Below are 14079 nucleotides of genomic sequence, written 5' to 3'. Positions count from 1 at the left end.
GAGGACTTTTACAAAAATGTAATGGAGATTGTTGTCCAGAATGATAGCATGGACTTCATCTTCAAGTCAAGGTAAGACCACAATTGTAATGAACATGGGATCTTACTAATAAAGAACAATCCAATATTTAGATTTTGGGTATCCTTTTGTTGAACAGTCTGTTTAAAATGAATCGAAGCATCAGACTAAAAAAGCTTTTGAAAATAACCGAACATTTCGATTAAGGTCAAAATATAATATTTGTAAATCTGACTCTGAAAGAGTCAGTGCCTCACCAGCCATGAACCTCACCGCACGTCACTGGTATGGAGGGAGGGAAGGAGGTTTGGGAGGGCTTCCTCTCTGACTATTGAGATGCCTCCGTCAGCATGGTGTGTTCGGAGCAAGGAGGAGTTGGCGTGTTCGGATCGTGACCTCCGTGACCGGCACCTCCCTCCCACTCCAAGCATGCAATCTCTCCACAAACCGAAGCCTGTTTTTCCACCACACATGGCTTCAATTGGAGGATCCTGCTGCTGCTGCTGCTGCTGCCGTGTCTGCAGCTACAGAAAACAAAAAAACAAAACAGCCAGGCGCAGCTCCGCAAACCTGATTATGAAATCAGTGACTGGCAGCTGGCACTGTCGCTTAGTCGTGGTTATTTGAGTGGTGAATGGGCAAAAGAAGAAATGCCTTAAATGACTTTCTTTAACGATATGTGTGCATGCAAGCATTGGTGGAAAACATTACTAAAACTACACTGTAGCCTACAAATGCTCAATTACAAGCTAAAGTACGACATGGATATATAGTTAAAGTACTTAAGTAAGAAAAATATATGGAGTAAAATTACTTTGCAAAAAAACTGCAAATACGAAATGTAAAATAAAAAATGATGTTTAGATACAATTAGCAAGATTGCTGCCAATGTATTTATCTTTCAACCTATTATAATATAATTTTGGATAGTTTTATCTTCATGAAAACATATTACTTTAAAGGTTTTCAAAAGTTTCTTTGTAGAAATCTGACTCTATAAAGAAACTAAGTAAGTGTAAAGAAAAACTCAAGTAAAGATCCTTAAATTCGTACTTTGTGCTATACTTTCTACCCCTGCACGCATGTGTTCATGTGTTTGTGTGTGAACAGACCGTTATTTTAAATCTCGCTCCAGCGCCAACAAGGCAAGCTGTTTACTACTTGGTTGGTCATAAAGAGTAAATATGCATCGGTCGGGAACCTATCAAAGGCTCCTTCATTTGGTCCCTGGCTCCGGTGGCTCTGGATGTGAGAGCACTGAGCAGTAATTGCCTCGGCGGCTCAGACTGAAATTCTCTGCGGTAGAAGCATGACCGGCTGAAAGAGCTGAGGGAAACCGTGCTGTCCTGAACACTTAAACCCTCTGCAGCTGATCTGAGGGGAGCCATTGAACACACTAAGGTCAGGGAAACCATGAGAGAGGGCCATGTGGCTGCACACAGGACACACACACACACATACACGCACCAAGACACACACAGGAAACTACTGTGGAGTCACACAGGTGCAACTATCGCAGAAGACATCGGATAGATTAAATCAACGTATCCTTTACGTTTTTTCATTAAAGAAACCCTATTATGTTTTTTTTTCACATCTCTAAGTTGTTTACCAATCACAACAGAGCCGGCCAGCGAACCAATCAGAGCAGACTGGGCTCTGGTTTCAGACAGAGGGTGAAAAGAGGTAGTAGGCAGTATGAGAAAAATAAAGAGCTTTTTGAACATTAAAGCAGGGAGACATGTCACAGTAGAGACACAAATACAAATATGAACCTGAAAATGGGCATAATAGGGCCCCTTTAATTTAATAGTAATTCAATAACTACGGAAGTGGCGTAACTTAAGTACGAAAGTTGCTTCAAGAATCAATCAATTACAATTTCACATAGGAAACAAACTCCTGATTCAGAGTCTGTTGTTTTTAACGCTACCATATATCAACTTTTATCTGAAGCAACTTACTATAAGTGCAATAAACCACGAGGGTACAAACTCACAACTTTGATTGACCCCTCCCAATGCATACTTACTAACCAGATGCATAGAGGGTTGCTAGGTAACATGAAGCTGTCTTTGGCTCTTTTCTGCTGTAACAATGTACATGTCCCCTCTGTGGGACTAATAAAGGGATTCAGATGTTCTACTATTCTAAGTAGCTACAAACAGATTATGACTGAATCAGCAGCTGAACCTAAATAACACACATCTGGATATTGTTCTCGAGACAACGCCCACATCAACATCTGCCACAGACAGCGGGCATTCAATATTTAACCTATTATAAGATGTAATGATAAGGGTCAAAAGACAAACAGCAACACCGTGTGTGTTTATCAGGATTATATGGCTCACTTGTTTGCATGAATGACTTTTGTATACGTTGAGCAGACCCAACACAACATGAGCATCCCCAGATGTATTTCCCCTTCTGATGCATAATTCATTTGCAATGTTCATTGTGTGCACTTAGCTTCGGTTTGGAAGAGGAAGAATTGCCATTAACTATATCAATTATTTTACTTTCTACAAAAGCCTTTTCTATTCTGTGTCCAGCATCTGTTTGCTGTTAGAGGTTGCTTACAATTTATGATGGGCGGGGGTTAATTAGACTGTAAGATTCTACCCTAATGTACTGTTGTATGCAAGCAGGAAAAACCAAAGGAAATTAGCATAACGGTGGAAAACAGAAAGCATATTGCTGCAGAGTTGAGGGTTATGTGTCTGGTTAGCATTATGAGTCATTGCTATTTGTGGTGAAAGGCATATATAATCTTTTATATTCCATTATATCAGTGACATTTCCTTATTTAGATTGCCATATTTGATAAAGACATTATCTCCATTATCTGGCGTAACATGTATTTTATACACGGGAACTCTCTGATTAAGCAGATAAAGCCTTGGATCTATGTGCCCAGAAGTGTTCTCTTTCACTTGACGGTAGGAGCTGAGTTTATCAAATCGAAATTATTTTCTAAACAGTGGTGAGATTAAGTCATTGTACAAAAAAACCCCGCAGTCATGAGTTTGCTGAGAAAAAAGTGCTGGTGCAGCAGCCTAGAAGTCATGCAGGTGTGTGTAGGTGTGTGTGTGTATGTTACCGCTTTTAGCATTGACTTTTTTTAGGAGCAGCCTGTGTGTGTGTGTGTGTGTGTGTGTGTGTGTGTGTGTGTGTGTGTGTGTGTGTGTGTGTGTGTGTGTGTGTGTGTGTGTGTGTGTGTGAGAGATGTAGAGTATCAGGTTTTCCTTTTAAATCAAATACAACTTTTATAAGTTCTTTCACGCTAAGTCAGGCTTTAAAATCACCTTGACTAAATAAAGACTTGTTCATTTTTCGACCCTCATAAACACAAGATGAAACCACCCTTGTGAAACATTCAGGGTGCGCCGATGAAGTCCATAAAACCAACTTCTTGTTTGTCATACAAACAGATGCACTGTCTTCCCGAGAGCCATCAGAAAGAAGATCAAAGCGAGACTTTGACAAACTGCACAAACCCCGTAATATCCGAGACAGGCTTTGATCTGATCTGTTGTGTAGAGTCAGCTGCCAAAATGATGAGTGGAGACTCAGGGAGTAGAACTTATAACATTATGAAATGAAAAGCACGTAGGGAGAGTGAAAGATTCAAAGGCTTTATTGTCATATGCACAGCTACGGTGTAGATATGCAATGATAAACGTCCCAGGCTCCTCCAACAATGCAACATAACATATATATAAGACATAAAATAATAAAGCAAATAAGAAAACAAGAAAAACAGTGCAAGTAATGCAGGAGAGTTAACTATATGCAAGTAGAATAGAATAAGATGAGCTAAAAACTACAATTAAATACTGCACAGTGAAACCAAATACTGCTTATTGTTAGAATAAATCAATATGTGAATTTGCTACTCACCATGCCCACAGGTCCGATTTCACGGTCACTTCAAGAGTTCAGATGAGGATATGCACCCGACACTGAAAACACTGACTTTAATGAAATGTATTATGTGAACAGATTTCACATAACTGTAATGTATTGGTTAGTTGAAAGCAATAATATCAAGTTTAAATAAAAAATATTAGGTTTCACTTTTAAAGTGATGTGAAATCTGTTGACAAGATACATTTAATTAAAGTCAACGTTTCAGTTCACTCTGATTTACTAACAAACTAACTATTTGACATCTAAGATCCAACAGAAGTCCAAGTCCTGCTTGGTCCAGAGAAAGAGGCAGAAAGTGGGGTAAAAATCAAGATCTCTCCCCCCTTGTTTCCCACAGCCTGGCGGAGGAGCGGGAGGAGAGGGAGGCTGTTCCCATGGAGGTCAGATGTGGAGTTAACACAGCGAGCAGACTGGGAGCTGCTGCTGAATGCTACCGGAGAGAGACAGAGAGAGACTTTCTACAGTTTCCCCCTGAGATCCACTGTCCATATGAGAGTCTGGAGGCAGTTATTCCCTCCCTCCCTCCCTCCCTCCTTGCCTCTCCTCTTTCACTCCCCTCTCCAGTTTTTTTTTACAGCCTCCGTTGAGACGCTCTTATTGTGAAAATTGCATTAGCCTTTAGCCAGCGAGGAATGGCTCTAAGTGCCTAATGCAATGTTGTCTCTCCGTCTTTTTCTCCCTTTCTCCTTATCTCTCCCTCCCAAGTGTCTATCAGTTTGACATGTACACACCTCCTCCTCTCCCTCCTTCTCTCTTTCTTCTGCAGCTTTTTCCTCCTCCTTAAAGGGACACTGTCTCACTTTTATTCAAACTTATTTTGTATTTGAACATTGCAAGAACAAACAAACAAAATATGTGAGACATATGTCATTTTATACATTTCGTACAACTCCGAAATCTTCAGGATCCACTCGTTATTTGTTGGGGGTTCAGGTTTTATCGTCTCACTTTTAATGCACTTTCCTCTGAAGGAGTCCAGGTGCAGGATCATATTTCTGAGGAGGCATTGATTGTGTTTGTCTCCTATGTTTACCCTGATATGAAATAACTGATGGTGCCACTGCAGGAGATATGTACGAGCAATCAATACAACAACAACAATGGGAAGAAAACACATTTAATTTATGACCATAATGACAGAGGGATATCATCACATATCATGATGGGAATTTGAGCTTGTTCAAACAAGTCTCAGTGTCTTCTGATAGAAGGACATTAAAATCCACATATTTATTTACAATGAGGTGAATTTGACTCACCCCCTTGATACTGTTCCAACACTTATAATAATGTTAGCACATCTACCTAGTACCTTTATGTGTTGGGTTCCCATGGTTAACACAGAGGCAGACAAATGTTTCTCAGTCGAAACAGATGGGTGTGTATGGTTTCTGCATTCCTAGTATATTACATATTGCAAAATCTGTAAGGTTAATTGGTGTTTCTGAAGGATAAACCTTAATCCAATGCAGAAGGAGCAGCCACACCTCAAAGGTGCCATGTCATGCTTTTCTGGTTATCACCCGTCCCCTTGTGTGTTATGTAGCTTGTTCTGCATGTACTGTAAACGGTCTGCAGAGTCACAAACCCTCAAAGTACACCCTGTAGCGAGTAAAACTCTAACACAGAAAAGACCTGTCGATGCTGCCCCAGAACGCCTCGTTGGAGATTTCTCTTTTTCTTCCTGGGTACAGTGACGTGCCCATATCCAAATGGATCCATTGGTCCAAATGGACCAATCCGTGGAGCCGTTACGTTACGTCCGCGGGGCCGTTACGTTAAGTCATTGGATTGGTCCAAATTGACCAATCCGCGGACTTCCTCACACACACACACTTTTCTCAGCTGTAGCTCCGCCGATTTCTCCTCCCTGAGACGGCGGGACGCGGCGAGGCTGGGGGTGTGTGTGTTTTCGGGCTGTGTCTCGCAGACGGCCACTGGGCTCACAGGGAGGGGGGGGGCAGGAGCTCCAACAAGCCGTTTAGGACAGAGAGTGAATACACATACTATACAGAGATGCTGTATTAGAAACCAATGTGAGTTGGGAAAATTGCACAATTTAAATGTATTCTAGTAGACCTCAACAATGGAATTATGATCAGTAGAAATGGCCATGACATGGGACCTTTAATACTGTAGCATCCGGGATCATCTAAACAGGAACATTTTACCAAGCAATATATCCTCTAAATATGTCAGAAATTAGATCTTTCTCTTTTATGTTCAAATTAATTTCCCTCAGTAGGGATGACCCCTAAAAATGCTACAGTTTTTTCGATGCATGCTAACCATTTGATATGTTGAAGCAGATAGTCCGACAGGTACATCTGTATGCTTTTTACTTTTGCTTGTGTTTTAGAAAGCTTTAATAAACACATCATGCAAAAACATTGTATGGGAAGTATCTTAGAAAATAGTTAACTCAACACTAAAGTCCATATAAATCATATAAGTAACTCTTTAGTCACATGCAACTTCTCTTGATAGAGCATTTCGTATCAAAGAAATATATTTAAAAATACCTGTTTAGAGGTGACAAAGCCCTGTCCACTGTTGTCTCCAGACATCAATGTGTTCAATTCAGTAAATAACAGTGTCAACAAAGCCAGTGGAGGGGTGACAGTGTTTCATCACAGACGCAATGCAGCAGCTCGGACTTTGAGAGAGTGACAGGAGGCCCGGAGGAGAGAGGAGGACCATCAGCACTGTGACAAAAAAGAAACACCTTCTTCGTTTGCTGAGGTTACATAAACACGTTGCTGAAATCCTTGTGGAAAAAAGAGTCTGGTTGAAATAATATCACATTGTTAAAAAGCAGAAAATAATGTCATAAGTTTCTCCCCCACTGAGATGCCTCCATAGGGACATCACTATGTAACACTTGAGCTCCTATTGGCTAGCGCTCCAACACATGGTACGTGATAGGCAAAGGGGCGGGACATCTCTAAGCGGTTGACCAATCACAACAGAGCCGGCCAGCTAACCAATCAGAGCAGACTGGGCTCTGGTTTCAGACAGAGGGTGAAAAGAGGTGCTGCAGCACAGACAGTATGAGAACAATAAAGAGCTTTTTGAACATTAAAGCATGGAGACATGTAGAGACACTACATACTGATATGCACCTGAACATCAGCAGGAGAGGACTCTTTAAAGTAGAGACACTACATACTGATATACACCTGAACATCAGCAGGAGAGGACTCTTTAAAGTAGAGACACTACATACTGATATACACCTGAACATCAGCAGGAGAGGACTCTTTAGAGTAGAGACACTACATACTGATATACACCTGAACATCAGCAGGAGAGGACTCTTTAAAGTAGAGACACTACATGCTGATATACACCTGAACATCAGCAGGAGAGGACTCTTTAAAGTAGAGACACTACATACTGATATACACCTGAACATCAGCAGGAGAGGACTCTTTAAAGTAGAGACACTACATACTGATATACACCTGAACATCAGCAGGAGAGGACTCTTTAAAGTAGAGACACTACATACTGATATACACCTGAACATCAACAGGAGAGGACTCTTTAAAGTAGAGACACTACATACTGATATACACCTGAACATCAGCAGGAGAGGACTCTTTAAAGTAGAGACACTACATACTGATATACACCTGAACATCAGCAGGAGAGGACTCTTTAAAGTAGAGACACTACATACTGATATACACCTGAACATCAACAGGAGAGGACTCTTTAAAGTAGAGACACTACATACTGATATACACCTGAACATCAGCAGGAGAGGACTCTTTAAAGTAGAGACACTACATACTGATATACACCTGAACATCAGCAGGAGAGGACTCTTTAAAGTAGTGACACTACATACTGATATACACCTGAACATCAGCAGGAGATGACTCTTTAAAGTAGAGACACTACATGCTGATATACACCTGAACATCAGCAGGAGAGGACTCTTTAAAGTAGAGACACTACATACTGATATACACCTGAACATCAGCAGGAGAGGACTCTTTAAAGTAGAGACACTACATAAACACATGATATTTTTCACAATAAACAAGAAAATGACTAAAATATTTATAAAAGCCAATACATTGACAAGTTAATTAATCGAGCAATTAGTTCTCTAGTTTAATTTAAAGCAAACTGACATATTTTGTTAAATATATATACATATTTGTAAAGTAACTAATAAAAGCTGTTTAAGAAAAGCTGTAGAGTAAGAAGTAAATAGTTCATTTTAGAAAAGTATAGCATAAACATAAATACCTTAATAAAGTACAATTACCTCGCGCTATACTGAAATAAAATGTACTAAGTTACATTTACCCCCTGGTTAATGCAGATCAGAATAATTGCAGTGAAAAGGAAACACTCAGCATGGACGTCCTAAGGATGTTCCTCGGAGGCTTCCTGCTGTAAATCTGAATGATTAGAGGGCTGAGATCAGACTGTTTTCAGACACGTCCAGACACAGCATCCATTAATTAGGCTCATGTGTTCTCTCTGAAGATCCATGATATTTTACAAAAGCAGTTTGAGGACTGAAGCCCTGAAATGTTCTCCAGCTGTCAGTCCGTCTCATAACTCAGAGATTTCAGAGCCATCCATCGTCTCCACAGATTACTCCTCACTGTCTTATCCACGCTGCTTTCTCTAAGTTCCTGAGCTAATAGCAGAGAGGGCGTCCGATGCATTCGGTCAGGACCAAAGAATAGACCTGGGTTCGATGGGAACTGGACATATAATATGGTAAAAATGTTATGAGAAATAGCAGGCACGAAATAAATTGCATGCATAGTATAAATAATAAATGAGAGCACTTTGAGAAAGGTTTATTAGCTCAAGAAAACAGTTGGTGGGTGAATTTCGCGGGACGCAACTGGTGCAATTTGGACAATTTTAGCATTAGTACATTTTGAATAGACAATAGAAAAGCAACAACTTTGCAACAGTTGGGCAAAGGCGCTGCACTAGTTGTCAAAAATAAGCTTAAAATAATTCCCCCTTAGCCTACTGATTCTAAAATGTCCCAAAAAATGTCCAAGCGCTGATGAGAAACTTTAACAAGTAATGACACAGACATTCACTTTGTTATGTCTCGTCAAATGTGTTAGTTATGTTTATGTATTTTGTCTGTCATTTCCTGTTTTATTTTGTACTTACCTCTTGTCTTTCATTTCCTGTTTCTTCCTCCCCTTGTGTGTTTTTCCCGCCATCATCAGCGTCTGCCCCGCCCCTGATTGTTCCCACCTGTTCCCACTCGCCTCATGTTTAAATAGTGCTGTCTCTCCCCTGTCCTGTGTCAGTTCGTCTTGTTTGTTTCTCCGAATGGTCTCTCAGCTCAGAAAGGATCGCTTTCACTCATGTCAGGTTTTGTTATGTTTGCTTATTTTTATTGGCTTAAGTTTTTATTAAGTCCTCTTTTTGTAACGCTAGTTTTTTCCTCCTTGTGAGCGCCTTTTGTTATTTCCACCACCTACTCTGTTAAGAGGGATTACCTGGGGCCTATACTACGAAGTTGGTTCAACCTAACCTGGATATGTTTGAGTTAGCCGGTTGGCCTAATCCAAAACATACGCGCTCTCGCTAAACTGTACTACGACGCGGGTTATCAAGTGGATCGCTCAAGCCAGCCGTGTCCTATCTAGTTAGGTGCGCGTTCACATGAAAGGGCTGGTATCTGGAGCATTCGACCAATCACAAACATGGAGAAGCGTACTGACAGCGCAGCGTCATACTTCCTGAATGAAAAGTGAACTTTAATATTAGACATATGAAGAAGTTAAACTTTAAACATCCATGACTTAAACACTTTATCCTGGATAAAAGCCACATAGTTGCACCTGCAAGGTGAATACAGCTGGTAACAGAACAAGTGTTTGAATGCGTACATTAACAGGTTTATGATATCACTGCCCGTCTAAAACACGATCTGACTTTAATTACATTTGTCTCGAGTGTTTCGTCAACTTAATGTGTTGCTTAAAATAATACTTCTGCATACAGTATGTGACACTGTGAGTGTTGCACGGCCAGATACGGCTCAGCTGACTCAGATAAGGAAATAGATGATACATTATGATGTGATATGAATGATAATCGGACACATCGTCTGCAATCAGTGTACTTATGTTGTGGCAGATATTTAAGTAAGCTTTCTTAACGCTAATGTTATAATAGTCAGATTGCTCTGAAGATGGGAGGTGATATTCTATTAATGTTCACGTTCACACAGTCGGTGATTTTTGCCGGCCGTCTTTCCTGCAATGGCAGTTTTTCTGTATTTCCTTTCTCCTGTAATATGACTTCGCTTTAAAACTCCACACTGAGCTCTGATTGGTCAGCAGGCGGTGCTTTCACTGAGTTGAGCTCTTAGCCTGCAACCTAACCTGGTCCCGACCAGGTTAGACGCTAAGCATAAGTTACCATGGAGATCTAGCCTGCTAAAAAGAGAACCAGCTTCGTAGGACCGGAAAGCCGGAGTTTCCCCTGAATTTAGCCGATAAGCGAAAATCCTGCTTCGTAGTATACCCCCCTGATCTGTTAAAAATAAATACACTTTTTGTTTACATTCAAGACTTCATCAGTTTGTGTCGAGGTCCTGACAGACTTGCAGTTTGTTTTTTGGAAATGATAAAAACACTGAAATCCCTCCATGCATAAAAGTTCACGGTGAATTTTATTAAATGTTTCAATGCTTTGAGTTGAGCTCCAACAATGTTACGCCCCATATTTAGGCCTTCCTTGGGGGACAACAAAGTTCCACCACTGACACAAATCAACCACAGAAAGACACATTTAAACAACATCAAATTCAAAGGATTTAACTTATATACAAACAATACAAATATAAGGTTGAGAGTCAGAAACACCACCCCTCCTCTTCTTCTGCTGCTGCTGGAACTGAGGCTTTTAAGCTCGTCCTCTTCCAGGTGCAATGAATACAACTTTATTCATCTCTGTTGCATCGATTTCAAGGCAGAAATCTTAGATATCTCAAATCACGAGCAAAAGAAAACAAAATAACAGAGTGAATGAAATGACTGGCCACTCTGGAAACTCCAGAAAATGAGCTCTTATAAGGGATGAACATCGGATGACAGCTTAATCACATCTCTGTGTATCATTAAGGTGCCGATGCTCCTCAGAGTTTTCAGTTTATTTGTTCGTTTTAAAAGACTTTCCTTCACACGCAGTCGACGAACCAACCGGGATCGCGACTTAATTTGTAACGTCTGAAACCAAACACGACGGTGGTTTTACTGAATTCTGTTTGGTTACACTTTACTATTACAGCATATCAACAGTGTCACACATCGTTTGAATGATGGGTGCTTGTTTGCAGGAAGAAAATGCTTGGACTTTCAAATGTTCCACCATAAACCAGCATTACTGTACATGAGGACATTAGGCCCATTGTGCTGTTTTCTATGGGACTTGTATTAATATGCATCCCTTCTTGTGGAGGAGGGATCTGCAGAGATGTTTTTATGTGTGTTGGAAGGAGTCCAAGTATTTATGTCAAATCTCCTTTTCATTCGGGGGAGAATTTACTGCTCGTCCAAGTTGGAGACAAGTCTTGTATTTTGGGGGGCAATTCATGCAGAATGTAATGCCTTCTGACAGAGATGATGTCGCTGCTTTTAAACTGCACTGTAACTTTTATTCATGTATTTTTTCTTTTAATATTTCTTTTATTATCTTTGACTGATTTTAAATGCCATTTTCTTAATGTCTTTCATTTTTGTAAAGCACTTTGAATTGCCTTGTGTTGAAAGGTGCTATATAAATAAACTTGCCTTGCCTTGTTCAATCCCTGTTTTTGTATTTGTTTGCGTGTAAATATGACCTTGTCAGAACAAGATGTATTTAATTGTTAGGGGTAAATATTTCTGCAGCATGTTGCTCCTGTCCTCCTGACCGACTTCATGTTTTTTTTATATTGAACCACACACTGTCGGAGTGGAAAGACGGAGGCAGACAGACTGTGAACTTTTCCAGGGTGGGCTGGAGACGGTGCCAGCGGAGATGCCATGCATGGTGCCGGGAAGAGAAGCCTACGCAAGAGACGGGGGAGGGGGGGGACAAGAACACACACGATACGTCTGTGCAGGGATACAGGGGGCATGAACCCAACACACGCAAGTATACACACGCTCAAACTGACAAAATACAAGAACGCAGACACACAGGGATTTCATAGGACACCCAGAGACAAACATTACATTACATTACATTTAGCTGACGCTTTTATCCAAAGCGACTTACAATAAGTGCGTTCGACCAACAAAATACAAACTTGAAGAAAACAGAATCATATAAGTACGTCAGGTTTCATAGAGCAAAAACATTTCAAGTGCTACTCAACTGGTTTTAGATAAGCCAGCCCTTTATTAGTATATAAGTGCTTTGTTAATAGTTCTATCGCTCGAAGTGGAGTTGAAAGAGATGAGTTTTCAGTCTGCGCCGGAAGGTGTGTAAGCTATCAGCTGTCCTGATGTCAATGGGGAGCTCATTCCACCATTTTGGAGCCAGGATAGCAAACCCACGTGTTTTTGCTGATGGGAACTTGGGTCCCCTTCGCAGCGAGGGTGCAGCGAGCCGTTTGGTTGATGCAGAGCGTAGTGCACGTGCTGGGGTGTACGGTTTAACCATGTCCTGGATGTAGGAAGGGCCAGATCCATTCGCAGCATGGTACGCAAGTACCATTGTCTTGAAGTGGATTCTAGCAGTTATCGGAAGCCAGTGAAGGGAGCGGAGGAGCGGAGTGGTGTGGGAGAATTTAGGAAGGTTGAAGACCAGGCGAGCCGCTGCATTCTGGATGAGCTGCAGAGGTCGGATGGCACATGCAGGTAGACCAGCCAGGAGGGAGTTGCAGTAGTCTAGGCGTGAGATGACGAGAGCCTGGACCAGAACCTGCGTCGCTTTCTGTGTCAGCTGGGGACGTATCCTCCTGATGTTGTAAAGCGTGTATCTGCAGCAGCGGGTTGTAGCAGCGATGTTTGCAGTGAAGGACAGGTTGTTATCTAGGGTCACACCCAGATTCCTTGCAGTCTGAGTCGGGGAAACAACAGAGGTGCCAATGTTGATTGTTAGGTCAAGAGTGGGACAATCTTTTCCTGGAAGGAAAAGCAGCTCAGTCTTGTCAAGGTTGAGCTTGAGGTGATGATCAGACATCCACTGAGAGATGTCAGCTAGACAAGCAGAGATGCGTGCGACGACCTGGGTCTCTGAGCGGGGAAAGGACAGAATTAATTGGGTGTCGTCAGCGTAGCAGTGGCATGAAAAACCATGCGGGCTAATGACTGATCCGAGTAACCCTGTAGGTGCGGTCTTTGAGGTATGAGGTGAGGAGGGAAAGTGCAGAGCCTGAAACTCCAAGTGCTTGGAGAGTGCGAAGGAGGATCTGATGATTCACCGTGTCGAATGCAGCAGACAGGTCCAAACCAAACACTTGTACACACACACACACACACACACACACACACACACACACACACACACACACACACACACACACACACACACACACACACACACACACACACACACACACACACACACACACACACACACACACACACACACACACACACACACACACACACACACACACAGAGAGGTGGGAAGTAGTGGAGTACAAATACTTTGTTACTGTACTTAAGTACATTTTTCTGGTATCAGTACTTTACTCCACTACTTATTTTTCTGACGACTTTTTACTTTGACTTCTTACATGTTGAACCCAAATACCTGTACTTTCTACTTCTTACATGTTGAACCCAAATACCTGTACTTTCTACTTCTTACATGTTGAACACAAATACCTGTACTTTCTACTTCTTACATTTTGAACTCAAATACCTGTACTTTCTACTTCTTACATGTTGAACTCAAATACCTGTACTTTCTACTTCTTACATGTTGAACTCAAATACCTGTACTTTCTACTTCTTACATGTTGAACTCAAATACCTGTACTTTCTACTTCTTACATGTTGAACACAAATACCTGTACTTTCTACTTCTTACATGTTGAACTCAAATACCTGTACTTTCTACTTCTTACATGTTGAACTCAAATACCTGTACTTTCTACTTCTTACATGTTGAACTCAAATACCTGTACTTTCT

Source organism: Gymnodraco acuticeps, unplaced genomic scaffold (assembly GCF_902827175.1).
Source record: "Gymnodraco acuticeps unplaced genomic scaffold, fGymAcu1.1, whole genome shotgun sequence".
NCBI classification, from domain to species: Eukaryota; Metazoa; Chordata; class Actinopteri; order Perciformes; family Bathydraconidae; genus Gymnodraco; species Gymnodraco acuticeps.
This window is presented reverse-complemented; position numbering follows the sequence as displayed.